The sequence below is a fragment of the Squalius cephalus genome (genome assembly GCF_949319135.1).
Source record: "Squalius cephalus genome assembly, chromosome: 25".
Lineage (NCBI taxonomy): Eukaryota > Metazoa > Chordata > Actinopteri > Cypriniformes > Leuciscidae > Squalius > Squalius cephalus.
In genome coordinates this window covers 27,388,876-27,406,911 of record NC_137146.1, presented here as the reverse complement: position 1 = coordinate 27,406,911, position 18,036 = coordinate 27,388,876, and positions in this window count along the sequence as shown.

The window sequence follows — 18,036 nt, the reverse complement described above, 5'->3', positions numbered from 1 at the left end:
AAACCATGAAAACGAAACATAACATAATCATGACATCATTATTAATAAAATTCAGTTGCATTAAAGACACATGAACAATGAACTGTAACCAAAGGAATGATTTTTAATTATTTTAATTTTTACGACGTCAGGTGCGTTCAAGTCACTTTCGTTGGAGCAAGATGGCGGTTAGTTCACCCAAAAATGAAATGAAATTACTCACCCTCATGTCGTTCCAAACCCTTAAGACCTTCGTTCATCTTGAACACAAATTAAGATATTTTTGATGAAATCCGAGAGCTTTCTGAACCAGCCATTGGCAGCAACGCTATTACCACTTTCAAGGCCCAGAAAGGTAGTAACGACATCGTCAGAAGAGTCCATGTGACTACGGTGGTTCAACCTTAATGTTATGAAGCGGCGAGAATACTTTTTGTATTTTATTGAAGAATTTCTTCTCTTCTGTGTGAGTCTCCAACGCTGATCACGTAGTAAATAGTGAAATTGTTGAATAAAGCCGTTACTGCCTTTCTGGGCCTTGAAAGTTGCAATGACGTTGCCGCCTATGGCTGGTTAGGAAACCTCTCGGACTTCATTAAAAATATCTTCATTTGTGTTGAAGATGAACGAAGTCCTAACGGGTTTGGAACGTCATGAGGGTGAGAAATTAATGACAAATTTCATTTTTGGGAAAACTAACCCTTTAACTACACTTAAACTACACCAAAATACAGGGAAGTTTTTTACTTCAAGAAAACGAAGAACAAAGAATGTGCATTGTGTGTTTTGCTTTGTATGTTTTTAATTAATTTATGAAGCAACTGTAAACTTTATCGTTAAATACTATATTGTTATATTTCAATGCTATTATATTTTGTGCTGGCAATTAGCTTATTTTGTTGTAAATAAAAAAGCCTGACAATGTCACTGTTAAAAACCTACAGGTATTGTGGTATTCTTCCATGTTTCTCACCGACACACACTCAACTCATAAAGATCGGGCTTAAAGAAAATCCAGAGCTGTCCACTGTTATTTACGACTTTGAGGTGGTGTTCATCTCATACATTTTTATTTTTTTTTCACCCTTCTTATTTCCTGGCAATAACACACTTCTCCTCTATGAGCCAAATAGCATAAAGCAAAACAGCAAATGTATTCACACTCATGCTCAGTTCTCTTCTACTTGATCTTAGAGATCACCTCAAACTGTCATAGGACTATTCAAAAGTCAAGTCACCTTTAGATAGCACATTATACAATACATATTGTTTCATACCATCTTTACAGGGATAAAGCTCTAAAAAGAAAATAGCTGAGGTCAGTTCTGTGTTAATTCAGTTCCATTCAGTTACTGTAAAGATAAAGTTACTAAAAAAGTTAATTTTGTCTTGTTGAAAAAACAATACATTTTAAGCTGAATGTACTTAAAATTTCAACAGTGTTTAATTAAAAACGTTTAGTTCATTGAAATATATAAATCTTAGTTTACATAATTGTTTTAAGTTCAATCAACCTGTATGCTAACAGTTAAAGCAGCTATTGCTGAATATTAAGTGTCCCCAACTAAAGCAAGCCAAAAGGCGATAGTGGCAAGAAACCCAAACACCATCAGTGACAGAAATGGAGAAAAGAAAACTTGTGAGAAACCTGGCTCAGTCAGGGGACCAGTCTTCGTCTCGCCAAACGAACCAACAAAGAATAAATAGCCTTCGGTCCATCATGACACACAGTTTCTCAATACAGATTTCTCCTTGAGACACGTTTACTGCCTCTCAACACGCCGTAGAGCCAAACACTTCACATCCAGAAATAAAACACACTGGGGAGGAGAGTGTGAAACGTATAATCTGTGTCATGGGGTGTGGATAGACATCTCTTGATGCAAACCAGACACTGAAGAGACAGTTTCTAGTGAAGTATGTTTGTATGACAGGTATAGTCACTTGGTTTGTTGTAGAATAGCTGTGTATAACCGAACATGCGGCTTCTGGGTTTCTTCTTCTATATACATGAGACAATTTTGCAGTATATATATCATTCTCTTTACGTAACTTGAATGAAAAAAATTCTGTTGACATCACTTTAGTATATGTGACCCTGGATCACAAAACCAGTCACATGTCGCACGGGTATATCTGTGGCAATAGCCAACAATACATTGTATGGGTCAAAATTATCGATTTAGGGTTAGGGTTAGTAAAGATCATGTTCCATGAATATATTTAGTAAATTTCCTACTGTAAATATATAAAACTTAACGAACATAAATGGACAACCTTAAAGCTGATTTTCTCAATGTTTCGATTTGTTTGCACCCTCAGATTCCAGATTTCCAGATTGTCCTATCTTAATAAACCATACAGCAATGGAAAACTTATTTATTCAGCTTTCATGTGATGTATAAATCTCAATTTCAAAAAATAGACCCATGTGACTGGTTTTGTGGTCCAGGGTCACATATTAATTTGTTCTGATCAAGTCAAGCCTATATAGTCCATCCCCGCTCAGTCTTTAATGTTGCAAGTCTGCATTCAGGTTCAATAGATTTACTACTTTTTCACTACAGATGTCCGTCCAGAATCAAAATGAGCTGAAAAGATCCTCACTGCTCTTTTTCCTTTGTTTTTCTAGCCAGGCGTAGAGCTTTTCTCATAGGAAATCTGCCATCTCTTCACCAGCCAAGTAAACATTGCCCACCATCATTGTTTATTTATGTCTTTTCTGTGCGTTTGTTGTTTTGTTCTTGCCGGACGTGCCTGTCATATTTTTGTTTCCGAGCTACATCTCACCCGCTTGTGGTTTCAGGAGTGAAAGATTATATTTATATATCTTTGTGTAGAGCAAAATCTCTTTCCTCCAAGAAAATAAATTACTACACCTACTCCGTTTGACCTGAACGCTCCCTGTGTGGAGCTCTTACAAAATGAGGAGAATTTGAAATCACAGCCACTGGACGAGGGTCATAAGGACTGAGATGATTTTGTCCTTCAGACCTTCAGTACAAAGAGAAAACAGTATTCATCCATATTTAACACACAGACAAGAGGAAACTGGCAGCTCTTTTATATTTCCTAAAGGGATAGTTCCCTCAAAACTGAAAATTAATTCATGTTCTACTGAAGAAAGAAAATCATAGGGTACATCGGGGCTAATGGCACACCTTAAGAAAGATTAGCTCCCATGTATGATTGCAGAAATATGTTTGTATTGAACATTGATGGAGCAACGGATTTTGTGTGAAAATAAATAATAAAAGTGGTTTGTTTATTTAAAAATCTTATAAATGTATGAGGTGGCAATGTGGCAATTATTTATACAAATCCTTTAGGTAAAATAATATGTTTTGAATAATGTCTAAGTTAATGCTTGATCAAAACAATCCCTTTAGCAAAGTTTGTACTATAATCTGTTTATTTTGATAATAAAATGTATTTTTGTTCAATAAATATACTGTCATTAAATAATAAAAAAAGAAACAATTATTTAAAAAAGTAAAGATCCCACGATGATTTAAAATGTATGAGACATTACTGTATAAATATGATATTTACCAACTGAATCTAACCATGTCATGTCAACAAATGGAAAAGTCAGCTGTTTATGTTTATTATTGTACCTTTTGCCCCAAATACCATACTTTTACATATTCAGTACTTTTACATATTGAAAAACTGTTGCTTTAATTATGCTAAACAAAACCAAAAATCATTAAGACGACCTTTGTTTCAAAATATATTCAATAATTTTAGCGATTCTCATTTGCTACTTTAAAATATATATATATATATATATTAGATTAAATTAGCAAAGAATTAACTTCACACTGCTTTAGCCCCGTTGTACCCAATAGGTTTGAAACTACATGAGGGTTTTGAAGCCTGACAAGATGTTGTATTTTGTTAAATGTCTCCTCATATGAGTTTAAAACAATATGATGATGAGTAAATTATGACATTTTCAGCTCCATGGGAAATATTCTTTTAATTACCATTATTTTTGCTGCAACAACCATCGCCACAAGCATTTTAGAAACAGTCCAAATACAGTTATTACTTTGATCAAAACACAAAGCATGCTTTGTTCTGGTGTGACCTAGAATACAGAGACATTTAATTACATAAAAATCCTTGTAATCCACTGGCTGAATCTGAAAGAAACGTCTGTGCCAGTTGAGAGTTCAAAGATTAGTTGAGATATGTTCAAAGGGAAAGGCTTGAGTCCTGGATATATGGAGATATGGAGATAGAGAGCAGGTGGAGGCAGGTATGTCAGGTGAAATAATCCCTCATCTGAGCATTTTAGGGCAAGGCTCGACCTGCACCTGATTTTACAAGAGCTTGGATTCAAAGCTCCCGAATGAGAGCAGAGCTCATTCCAAAATATAAACACTAACACAACCATTATTCTGTATAGGAACATTACCTTTAGATTGGTTGGTGGGTGGATAGATAGATAGATAGATAGATAGATAGATAGATAGATAGATAGATAGATAGATAGATAGATAGATAGATAGATAGATAGATAGATAGATAGATAGATAGATAGATAGATAGATAGATGTTTCCGTCCTAGGGCCCTATCTTGCACCCAGCGCAATTGACTTTGTACAGCGACGCATGTATCATTCATATTTCTCACCCGCGCACAGCGGACTTTTCCCTCCACAGAAGCACGTCGGTTAACTAAGAAATACACTTGCGCTCCCGGGGGCGGTTCAGCGCAAAGAGGAGGCGTGTTCCGGCGCAAACGTTCCCTCATGCTATTTTGCAGGTTTAGAAAACAATTCCGCCACTAACCGAAAAAATCTAGTCTAAAGTCAGTGGCGCGTTGCGCGTGTTATTCAGATGCTATTTTAAGGGCGCATGCTTGGCCATAATCAATGTAGCGTGTGCACAACACACATACACTTTAATTCTCTCATCTACACAGAAGCAGCAATTTTCATTTTTGCAAATCATACATTATTACGATAGATAGATAGATAGATAGATAGATAGATAGATAGATAGATAGATAGATAGATAGATAGATAGATAGATAGATAGATAGATAGATTGATTCTTATAAAATCATAAATCTAGCTTACACATTTACCCAAATTATCATACGCCTGTTTAACCGAAGTTAATTTGGGTGTGTTTCTCCATCCCCAATGTCACGTCTCTGTGTTTTACGGCCCTGACGAGAACGTCGGTCTCCTCGGCTGTGAACCGCTCCTGGCAAATCCGCCGTTATGATAGGAATCCGCATTAGAACAAGTGCGTCTGCTCTTAAAGGGAATGTGAGATGACGCTCTGATTGGTTTATTTCACGTTACGCCCAAACCACACCTATGAGTAATGAAGCGACTTCAGACCAACACATTTTAGATTTGCGCTGGGCGTAAGAGTCATTTATCCCGCCGGTGTAATAGCAACAGCGCCCGAGATCCGCCCACAAAGTTACTTGCGTTTCGTGCTTGATACTTGCGTTTCAGGGGTGCGTTTCCCGAAAGCATCGTTAGCCAACTATGGTCGCAAGTTCCGTCGTTATCAGCACAGTTCAACGATTTGGTGTTTCCCGAAACCATCGTTCCAACGAACGTTCGCAAACAGCATCGCAAACTTGTGTGGTTGGAACGACAGCTCTCGAGCTGTGGTTAGAAGCATAGTTTCTAGTTTACATGAGATGTAGACTGAATAAATCCTTATCTTTAGCAAAATAAGCAAGCTGACATTCAGTACAACCCGTGTTATTTATTTAGAACACAGACAAATGTAATTTACGTCTTTTAGTTTGTCAAGAGATTTAAAGCACCGTTTTTGAAGACTGCGCATGTGCGAACGTGCTCTGTAAGAACGAGCCAAATATTGAGTCTGGTAATAAAGCAAAATAACTAAGAAAAATTAGAAATGGTCTTCAGATGCCTTGTCTGTAACTTATATGACAAAATCTAGCGTTAATTCGATCTCAAACAGATTAATTAAAATAAGTTATTAGTCCACCACGTGCGAGACGTCATAAACCAACGTGATTGAACGATACTTTGCGACATACGGTTTCGGGAAACAGTCGTGACTAGCTAGTTGATTTCTCCAACGATGCATCGTACTATGGTAGTTAAGCAGCGAGCTATATAGTTGTACGGGAAACGCACCCCAGATCGTTAAAATAGGGCCCCTAGTGTCTGTATTGTATGTTCCTCCGTTGTGTGGGAGAGAGAGAGACTGCTTTCCATAGATACAGAAATGTAATTTGGTGGGGAACCCTTTTTATCCTATTGTGTTATATTGATTTGCTTGTTCAATGTCTTTGTGGGTTTTGGTTCTTTTTCTGTTGTAGGCTGTAAAGAAATCACTTGGCGAAGTGATATGGAACTGTAATGCGGTTAAGACCTGCCTGGAACTACTTTAGCCGTGCGTTTACTGGAAAATAAATGCACACCTTAGAATGTTCATCAACCAATTAGAATCAGCCCTGCAGTATAAGCAGAACATAATCTGTCGGTGTGGGCGATAATATAGTTATCGTTATAGTTATAATGTTTTGGTGTGAACGGGCCTTAACTAAAGTTTCAATAACTGTTCTAATTCTATGAGAACAGGACATTTCAAACCACAACTGTGATGATAGCGGCACACAGAGTAACATAATCGTTCGGTTTCATAATGATTTTTTTCCGGCAGCCAATCAGAATCCACCTGACTTAAACAGCCCAAGCATTTAAAGCAAAATATGACAAAGCTGCAGCACACACTTAGAATAACCAGAACGTCATCGTGCTTTGGTGTAGATGCTAATATAATTATCATTAAAGTTATCGTTCTTTGTGTGAACAGGCCTTAAAATAAGACAAAACAAGCATTAAAATAAGCAAAAGTATAGTGACCGGGAGGGGACATGTTCGGTTCACTTAGTTTTGTCGTGGACACAACATATAAACTCGTGGGAACGTGATGATATGTTGTTGCCACGAGATATTAATTCTTGGGAACGTCATATTAAGCCGTGGGAACGTGATGATAAATCGTGGCCACGAGATCATTTTGTTGAAGTAATGACATTATTATATCGTGGCCACGAGTTATGTTGAGGGAACCACACCAGTCAATACTGTAACCACATACAGCAGTCAGAGATGGAGATGACTGATGAAATAACATTTTACTTTGAATTAGGAATGTCATATAAAGACACCTGAAGCGCATTCGCACAAGTTGAATGGGCTTTTTTGTCGGAAATTTGCTGGCTTGAATGAAGTACTCGAATAAAGTCCCGTTTAAGGCAATAAACAAAAACTAATTATGAAAAACTTAAATTAACAAATAACAAAGTAAATTATAACCGGGGTAAAAGGAGGAGCCCGTATCGCGTGTGAAGATTCGGTTCCCACATGTTATAAAACTGGTAGCCACGAGAAACGGATGTCGTTCCCTCAACATACGATCTCGTGCCCTCGAGATGTTATGACGTTCCCACGATTTAATATCACGTTCTCACGAGTTTATATGTTGTGGCCACGACAAAACTAAGTGAATTGAACATGTCCCCTCCAGGTCACCGTACAAAAGACAAATAAAAATCAAGATATTAATTACTTTAATTAAACTCAACTGTTTGTTTCTGTTGAAGTATCAGGATTCACACAGTCTTGGGCTGTGTTCAGACTGCCAGCAAAAAATCTAATCTCATTTTTTGGCACATCCAGATTTTATCCAGATGGCGTTTTGGAAAGTCTGGAGAGCAGAAGAACATATGAAATCTAATTTTTTTTTTTTTTTTTTTACTTTTTCAACATTTGGAGGTGGTTTGAAATGCGATTCCAATCAGATTTTTGCAGATGCGTCTCAGTCTAGACACTGCTGCTCAAATCATATTTCAAATGGTCTTTTGCGTCACTCTCAATGCAACACACATCATTAACGTCAAAACTATTGACAGAAATGGTGTAAGTATTTATACAGTGTTCAAACGGCATGTCCAAAGATTTCGGCTGTGACTACAGCACAGAACATCACAGTATATTCCAGTTTCCTCCGCACCACGACTCGACAGGGTGTTTATTTGGAGAGCGAGATGATGCACATCCATTTGTCCTGCATCTGTTTTGAAAGCCTCGTCATATACGTGGGTATGCCTATCGTTACCAAAGCAACCCATGCAGATAGATTGGTTATGTGGACACAAAAATCTTATTTGATCACTTTCAGTTAATAGAGCAGACAGTCTGAAAAGATCCTATTTGAGAAAAAATCCCATTTGCCTGCAGTCTGAACAACCTTGGAAAAGCTGGATGTATGATGTAGACTTATTTTATTAAAAGTGTGATTTCTAGACCTGGGAGAAGTTTGACAATGGAGTGAATTTTTTTTGAGAACCACTGATCTTGATCATCCGGATATTCCATGAACAAAGAAAATGTACACTACATACTGCAGAGAAAGGCAGTATGCTATTCTGAATTAAATCTCCAGTCAACTTTTCTTGATTCCCTCATTTTTTATTCATCATTCTGACCTTAAATTAGACAAGTAGATTTCTTAAAAGCAATGTCATCCAGCTTAGAACTATTGCAAAGCTGAAATGTAGTGATCTGGAGAGATGTTTTTATCTAAACCCGGGCATTAGTCAGTCTTCACTGTCTTGCCTACAGCAAGTTCAGAATGCGGCTGTTAGGCTCTGTCTCGACAAACACCAGGGTTACGTTTCTGAACTCGCTGACTTGCAACATACCTCAGATGAGGCAAGCAAATAGATAATATCTATTGAGTTTGACATACGGTAACTATTTGCACTGCAGAGCAAATGAAGAGCTCAGACAATTAAAGAGGACACCAACAAAGTTCAGTGTGGGTCGAATCAATAACGATGCTCTTGAAAGAATTGCAGTCTTGTACCACTGCAGGTGCTCTCAAAATGCCGACGCTTTTAGAAATCACAGAGGAAAGCTCTGAAAATCAAGAATGGATGCATTCATTGGTAAAGACGCTCCAGCTCACGAACACGGAGCAAACAGGGAATGTCCTGGAAAACCTACTGAAGTGGAACACAAGAAATGTCACCCAACATAAAGAAGAGTCTGAAAGACTAAAAGCATTGTGCTGTTGCCAGTTCCTTTTGTCCACTGACATTCTAGGTCATTCTTTTACTGTGGTTCAATTGCGCTTTTGTCAAATCAAACAAGGATGAGTCAATAAGTGATGCTGAACAAAACATATCAAGTCCATGAATTAAATCATTTTAGTCTTGAAGCTTCCCCGATCGGGCCAGTGCTGCATCTCGAAAGTTTATCATTTGCTCGTGTTTTTAAGTCTTTTAATTTTAATATTCAAGTACAAGAAGAAAGAGAACTCAATTCAATAGTGTGAGAAGTTGTGTGTGCGCACACCCGAAGCACGCGCCCAGAAAGCTGCTTCTCAGACCTCGTGTGAATGCTGAACCGAGCTCTCTTTCACGTCGCCTTGCGCTTGAACGGACATATTCACACAAAATTACGCCAAAAAATGCCGTTCCTGGCGAGTATCCTAGTAAAAGTAGTCTGTTATATCTTAAACGAATATAAACAGTTGAGAAATAAAACACGTGTAACAGTATATTGGATCCGTGCAGCTCTTAAAGTGACAGCAGCCTAATAAACCTGCTGCTGTCTTTGTTTTACTTTAATCAAACAACAAAGGACAAAGAAATCACTCACTGCTCTTAACTGAAATACTTTTGTAACTTTTATAAGGATGAATCTATATTTAATTTATACAGTGAAGAATGTGCAGCGCTATTTTACATTTGATTATTAATTTTCTCTACCTGAAAATTACTGTCAGACTTACCTTAAAAACAGTGTTTATTTTATTTGTATGTTTGTCCTATTGTATTTGTGCCATTGCTTGTAATTTGATTATTTGTTCCTATTTTATTACTGACAGGTTACTTGTCTTTTACAATATTTGAAATTTATATGAGTAAGGCTAGTAGTTTTTGGTGTCACAACCTTATTTATAAAGTTTATGGGTCAAAAACAACGAAGACAATAACTAGGCCTATTTTGAAAATTTTGTCAGGGCGAGTAAAAATTTTAACCACTGGCCAGAAAAAATACCAAATAATGCAAAATAATAATTTTTTGTTTCCTATGAGGTAATTAGACGGAAATAAGATGGAAATTACTTGAAACTGAAATAAGTATGTAATGCCATGTGACATTAAATGCATTATGAGTACTGTTTCACATACTGTTTTTTAGTATGTGAAGTATTTAATTACATATATATATATATATATATATATATATATATTAATTTATACTAATTTACCCATAATCCTCCCCAAGAGGACAAAAAAAAGTCTTTGCATGGAATAAAATTCAGATAAAAATGGTTGCAAAAATACAAAACTCTATATCTTCATGACAGCATTGGATGAACCCCAAAAAAGTTTTTTTTGTTGGAGTTAGTTCAGCTTGGCCTGAAGCAATATAACCCATTATGAGCTTAAAGAGAGCAGGTTTCCGATCACCTCGGGCATTCTCAGGATCAGCTCACACAAAAGCCTAACTAGACTCAGGTGTTGCTTCAGGGCTCAGTCTTTCTTCGCATAGTTTGGCCAGTACAAGCTATGCACTGTCGTTCTTCAACATATCTGAATATTTTCCTCTGTTGCTTCAGGCAACTGTCAAATTGATCCGGCTGATTCTCTCCAGGCCAGAGACTCGATACATGTTGCAGGTCAAATAGCAGTAGTGAACGGAAACAGACACAGTTCTTTCTTTCCTTCATTTAATGTCTTTTCCACAGCCTTTTTCCATTACCTAATATTCCTTTCACTTTCAGAGCTGAAGAGAAGCAACTCCAAGTAAGAGCTTTGATTCTGACCATGGAGTAATAATGTGTTTTTCCTTTAGTATATCATTTTTTTAACTACATCTTTAAAAGGATAGTTCACCTAAAAAATGAGAATTCTGTCATCATTTACTCACCCTCGTGTCGTTCCAAACCTGTGAGAATTTTGTTCATCTTTGGAAGAAGAATAAAAAAGCCTAAATTCAATATGTTCATAATTCATATGGATTAGTTTTATGATCTCTTTATGAACTTTTTGAAGCATCAAAGTGGTAGTTGCGTAGCTGTCAATGGAGGGAGAGAAAGCGCTCAGATTCCATCAAAAAGATCTTCATTTGTGAAAAGATGAACGAAAGTCGACATGAGGGTGAGTAATTGATGACAGAAATTCTCGTTTTTGGGCGAACTAACACTTTAAAGCCGCGATGTAACGGAAGTAGCAACAGGTCTTAATAAAGATTGCAGATGCTTTGATGGGAATCCTTCAGGTCTGAATGTCACCAGAGCAACATTTTGGTGGTGCAGAATAAAAGATGCTACTGTGACATTTCCCACACAGTGATTCCTGCAGTTCCTTGGCTTGATAATGACTTCAAGATATACGTAGGCTTTTGTTTTCCATGTCAGTCCTGGTAAATTGCGTTGACCTTTGCGATAAACGCCCTTCTAACAACGGCATTTGCTTTGTACAAGAGAATCTCTGTAATTTGAGGAACATCCCACAAAAAACAGCTGCAGTGTATTTTTCTTGGCGTTTTCCCAGGCAGCGCTTGTAGAGCTAATGCTAATTTATCACCAGCCCCACCGGAGAAGACTGATATAAGCTGTATTCACGATCTGCTCCAGAGTTTTCCCTTCGCATCACATTATTCTGTCTTGGCCTAATGTTGCTATAATAACTGGGCTGTTGACTGATAAGTGGTCCACATTGAATAACCAGATTTTAAGATGAAAGGAAAAAGTAAAGGAAGACCATCCAATAAAAACAACAGCTCAGTTTCCAAATTAATTTCATGAGGTTGAAAGATTTTATAATTAACAACTTGGGAGTAGGCTGTGGATGACAATTACAGGTTAGCTGTTAAAGATTATAGGGCTCTAATTGGTTCATTTAATCTTGCAGAGGTTTGCAGATCATCCCAGGTTTACAGAGCCTTAATATCTTCCAAAGCTTTGTTATTTGATTCATGTTATTTGATGTTTAGAAGTCAATAGAACTTTTGGTTCCCTATGCAATGACTACCACACATTTCTTATACTATATATTCACCATTACTACTATAGATTTTAGAATTTCCTGAGTCAAGCACATTTATGTGACACAAATTCAACAAACTCATTAAAGAATGTTTCTATTATATCATTTAAATGATTTTTAATCATTTAATATTCATAATTATGAAAATATAATTTAATTTTGTGGGACCATTAAAGGAGAACTCCGGTCATTTTTTTGTAAATTTGGAGTGCTGTCAATACAGAGAACAACGACAAAAATCGGTGTTGCCTACACCGTGTTATCCTCTTTTTAAAATTTGCACCCTGTTGACTTCAATGGGGCAATATTTAAACCTGCTTTTAGCCTCTTAACATCCTTGATGTGTCATTACAAGTGCACAGCCATGTGAGTGATTCCTTCAGAGTGAACGCGGGTGAATCTGACTGCAGTAGATGTGAAAGATATGTATAAAAAATGATGTTATTTCAGCCAGCGCACATACCTGTATTTACTTCCTGTTTTCGGCTGAAGTCCACAGTAGTCGATTGTCGAGTTCGGGCGCATGATCATACGTACTAAACCTATGCGCGTGAACTCGACAATTGACTACTGTGGACTTCGACCAAAAACAGGATGTAAATACAGGTATTTGCGCTGGCTGAAATAACATCATTTTTATTAATATCTTTCACATCTACTGTAGTCAGATTCACCCGCGTTCACTCTAAAGGAATCACTCACATGGCTGGGCACTTGTAATGACACATCAAGGATGTTAAGAGGCTAAAAGCAGGTTTAAAACTTGCCCCATTGAAGTCAACAGGGTGCAAATTTTAAAAAGAGGATAACACGGTGTAGGCAACACCGATTTTTGTCGTTGTTCTCTGTACTGACAGCACTCCAAATTTACAAAAAAAATGAGCTCAATGTTAAAATTGATCGGAGTTCTCCTTTAAGTAGAAAATGAGATAAGCAAGCAAACATAAATGTGCTTTATATATATATATATATATATTTTTTTTACATATTATTCTGGCCAGTGGCAAACATTAAAATCAGTAAACCTGGGGGGAAAAAAACTGTGGTACTTTGCTTTACCAAATCTCACTTTTTTCATTTATTTTTATGTTCAAACTTTTATACATAGTTTTCATATATAAATAGTTTTCAAAACCAATGTTAATTCCACAGACATTATTATTATTATTAAGCACTGATATTGACTTTTGATTTGCAACTTAGTCATGCAATTGTAATTTAGACACTAATGTTTATTAGCTAATCGTTAACCAAAGAAAGGACAATACTTTTGATCAAATGTTCTCGAGTGTTTAAAGTTCTCATGCACCTGGTTTAGTGTGAATTCCATTCATGTTGCGTCATTCGTTCACGGATGTAGTAACACAATCTCAGCGATTATTCAAACTTTTGACCCTTTAGTCCTGAAGGCGGTACAGTTACACTCAGCACGTCATGAGGCCTGTGTGTCTGTTTGCTCAATAGCTCAGAGATGCTTGTCTACAAACAGCTAATTCCTTCCAGACCTCCATGTCTAAAAGGATCCTGATATTTGCTTTTCATAAATTAAAGGATATCTGTGCTTCAGTGTAATTCAGGGAGGACTGTCATTATACATGGTCACTCTTTACCATGAAATATGCATCGTTCTACATTCCCTTTGACCTCTGCATCTGGGGTTTGATGACACGTAATGACTCTTGGTAGACCAAACAAACAAGAAAATATGGGACCAATTTTGCAATTTCGCATAAGAGTGCTATTCAGACCGCTTTGATTCGTTGGTTCAGGATAATTTTTGTGGAAAAATGCTGGGATATCAGATCTATTATTTTATCATGAAAGCAAGTTGAGGGAGCATGATGCATCGCAGAAAATGTTCATTTTTTTCGCCCATTCTCTCGGTGAAGCTTTTGAAGCTTTCTTCATTTTAAGAAGAGCCAAAAATAAGCCGGACAGAATGAACAATATATAAAACGTTATAATTAAGCCCTGAAAGAAAAGTAAAAAAAAAAAAAGTAGACACCTCTTGCATAACGAGGGGGAACATTGCACACAGCAGGTGATTTTAAGACTTACTCGTGCATTATTCAATCCCAATACAAAGCCGAGAAGAGCCAGGATATTACTTAATATAACTCCGATTGTGTTCGGCTGACAGAAGAAAGTCATGTACAGCTAGGATGGCTTGAGTGTGAGTAAATTATGGGGTAATTAAAATTTTTGGGTGAACTATAACTTTAAATAAGTGATCATGATTCTGCTCTCACAAACTGGCTTTTGCACTTCAGAAAACTCTTCAGTCATTGGACATGGTTGTAAAGAGTTTATTAATTATACACATTATGATGCGTTCCGGAGCTTTGAGTATGTCTTCAACATTTCTCAGAGCTTGAAGACAGAATTCTTCAGCACAAGCTGATATAAACCACAGTGAAATGTGGCCAGTTGCAAAGCTTTGACTAATAAAACCTGCAGTTTGTTCCAGCCTTCTAAACACTGGAGCAGCGCTGTAAACAGTAGATAACTATGTGCACTGGGCTTCATTATTTCACAGCTAGAGTGCAATAATGAAAAATCCCCTGGAAAATGCAGGATTGGCTGCCATTCCCAGGTCAAGGTAAACAACTACATGGATCTTAGCAAAACCGCTCTTGATTTTGCACAATAGGTTTCAATGATTTTTCTGCTCTGTTTTGGTTTGATCATTGTTTAAAAGACTTTTAGAAGAAAATGTTCTATATAGAACCTTTAACCCCTTAAAGGAGAACTCCGGTCAATTTTAACATTGAGCTCATTTTTTTGTACATTTGGAGTGCTGTCAATACAGAGAACAACGACAAAAATCGGTGTTGCCTACACCGAGTTATTCTATTTTTAAAATTTGCACCCTGTTGACTTCAATGGGGCAAGTACTAAACCTGCTTTTAGCCTCTTAACATCCTTGATGTGTCATTACAAGTGCACAGAAAATGTGAGTGATTCCTTCTGAGTGAACACGAGTGAGTCTGACTGCAGTAGATGTGAAAGAAATGTATAAAAATGATGTTATTTAAGCCAGCGCAAATACCTTTGTTTACATCCTGTTTTTCGGTTGAAGTCCAAAGTAGTCGATTGCAGAGTTCACACGCATAGGTTTAATACCTATGATCACGCGCGTGAACTCGGCAATCGACTACTTTGGACTTCAACCGAAAAACAGGATGTAAACAAAGGTATTTGCGCTGGCTTAAATAACATCATTTTTATACATTTCTTTCACATCTACTGCAGTCAGACTCACTCGTGTTCACTCAGAAGGAATCACTCACATTTTCTGTGCACTTGTAATGACACATCAAGGATGTTAAGAGGCTAAAAGCAGGTTTAGTACTTGCCCCATTGAAGTCAACAGGGTGCAAATTTTAAAAATAGAATAACTCGGTGTAGGCAACACCGATTTTTGTCGTTGTTCTCTGTATTGACAGCACTCCAAATGTACAAAAAAATGAGCTCAATGTTAAAATTGACCGGAGTTCTCCTTTAACTGTCACCGTCCCGGTACCAGGACGCCTAAGTTTACTGCACTATATTACTATTAAATCCTAATCTAATCATGACAAACTATATATCATTGGAAAGGTCTAAGACTCCTAAATAGATATTTTGCCACTGTTTTTTGTTAAAAATTATGTAGGAACAAAAATAGATACATTTATGACAAGAGTGTACCTCAAAAACATCTACATCATAACAGGAGTTCTGGCCTTTTTTTTTGTCACAAAAAGTCGACACACACACTTTTAATAATTGAAACTTTGGTTTTCAATTATTTAGGGATAGTTCACCTAAAAATGAAAATTCTGTCATCATTTATTCACCCTCAAGTTGTTCCAAACCTTTTGAGTTTCTTTCTTCTGTGGAACACAAAATAAATATTTTGAAGAATATCGGTAACCAAACAGTTGATGGACCCCATTGACTTCCATAGACATTTTTTCCATACAATGGAAGTCAGTGAAGGGAAGTCATTTTTGGGTGAACCATCCCTTTAAGGGTTCTGTAGGCACTTTATTGAAAATTAATTCATTTAGTTTTAATTATTTTTTTTTTATTTGAATTCAATTTTATGATTTAAATAGCTCATAAACATATATTATCACTAGAGAAAATTTAAATAACCTGTTAAACATGAAAGTATTATACAATAAGTTAAGGCATTTCCCTTATTAAGAACATTTTTTATATAAAAGCGTCCTTTAAAATTTAGTCAAGTACACTATTCTGTATTGGACCCCATTGAACTGTATGCGCTTTAGCAAGCACAGTATTCTGCCATCCTAACAGTTGAACTCATTGCTGTCTGTAAGTTACTTCTGAGCAAATCAAAACCAGACCCTGTCGTTGTCTTGGAGACGCATAATTTGATGACCGCTGCAAGCCAAGCTGGAAAACGTTTGCGGTCCAACCAAGACAGAGCAACATAAATCAGTGAGGTTCACCAGCAGGTGATTTTTTCCTCTAAGTCTTTCTCCCCCAACTATGCGACGTCTCATCCTCCCCTTGTGTTTAGTCTTTCTTACCCCCCTCCCCCCTCCCCCCTCCTGGAGGCAGACTGAAACCTGATGCCCTGTGAAGACCACAACGATGAAGGTAGATCCAAACAAATCCACCGAGTGTTCCTCTTCCATCAACAGGAACCAACACGAATGTTGTTTTGATCTTTGAGCTTTCTGTTAGATTATCTGCAAAGTGTTGATATAATGCAAATATAATGCGGCATGACGGCGTGCAGCTGTGGTTTAGTGTGGGTAAGAAAACAAACAAATTGGAAGGATTGTGCCTGAGCCATGGTTTATTTAAAATGCTTTTACAAAATCACAGGTAGACAATTTCTCTTCTGGAAATAAAATGGATGCATTAGCTGAGATGATCCAGAGTTTCTAGGCAAAAACCCTCCATTGTCAATAGTGTAGAGATGTAAGAGCATCTTGAACGTGTTGAAAAATCTTGCAAAATTCCCGATCATGTGACTGCACCTTTATTCTTACGTAACGGTGACCCAGCTAACAGGGAATGTTCTCAAAACTTTGGCTAACGTTCAGGTTCTTTCAATGTTATGAATAAACGTTCTTCCTCTAATATTAGTAGAATGTTTGTTTAAAATTATCTGGTATTTAATTATGTTATCAAAACGTTAGCACAAAAACATGATCAATACATCGTGTTAAGGGTTGCACAGGCTAGTCGACTTTAATGCTCTGCCATGACACTTTAAGCTTGACGTGGACTGGTCGCTGATCATGGCCTGTAGAGGGCGCAACAGGATAAGAAATCTTTGAAGGACACTTTTATGCTCCGTTTCCATCAGGTAAAATGTCATATAAATGTGGTCCAAAAGATATGTTTGATTATACCATCTTGATTGAGTGAATGCACATTTTGAACAGCTTATTATACACGTAAGTTAATCGCCGTTCTGAACTGATGCGTTGCTGCATTGTAACACACACACATACAGACAGTAGCGCACACAGAAACATTCAGTAGCACAGAAATGTATTGTCAACACTGTTCTGTTATTTATCTATAACAAAAGCTAAAAACTGAGACATTCTAGCATATATTTCTTAGTAACTAAAACCAACAGCTTCACTATTAGTAGAGAGAGACGCTGAGACACAGAGAACATTCAGAAACAACATTTTCATTACATTACATTTACAAAATGTTCTTAGAACATACATTTGTTAGCTGGGAAGAGGCAAAGCTACACCCTTAAAGGGATAGTTCACCTAAAAAATACAATCTTGCATCCCAAACCTATACCTATATGCATTGCTTTCTTCTATGGAGCATTTAAGAAAATAAAGAAGTTTTTCTATGCAATGAAACTCAATGAAAACATGTTTTGGATCATGGATCACTACATGGACAAACAGTTGAAACATTTCTCAAAATATCTGTTTTGTGTCACAGAAGGTTTGGAAAGACATGAGAGTGAGAAAATGATGACAAAACTT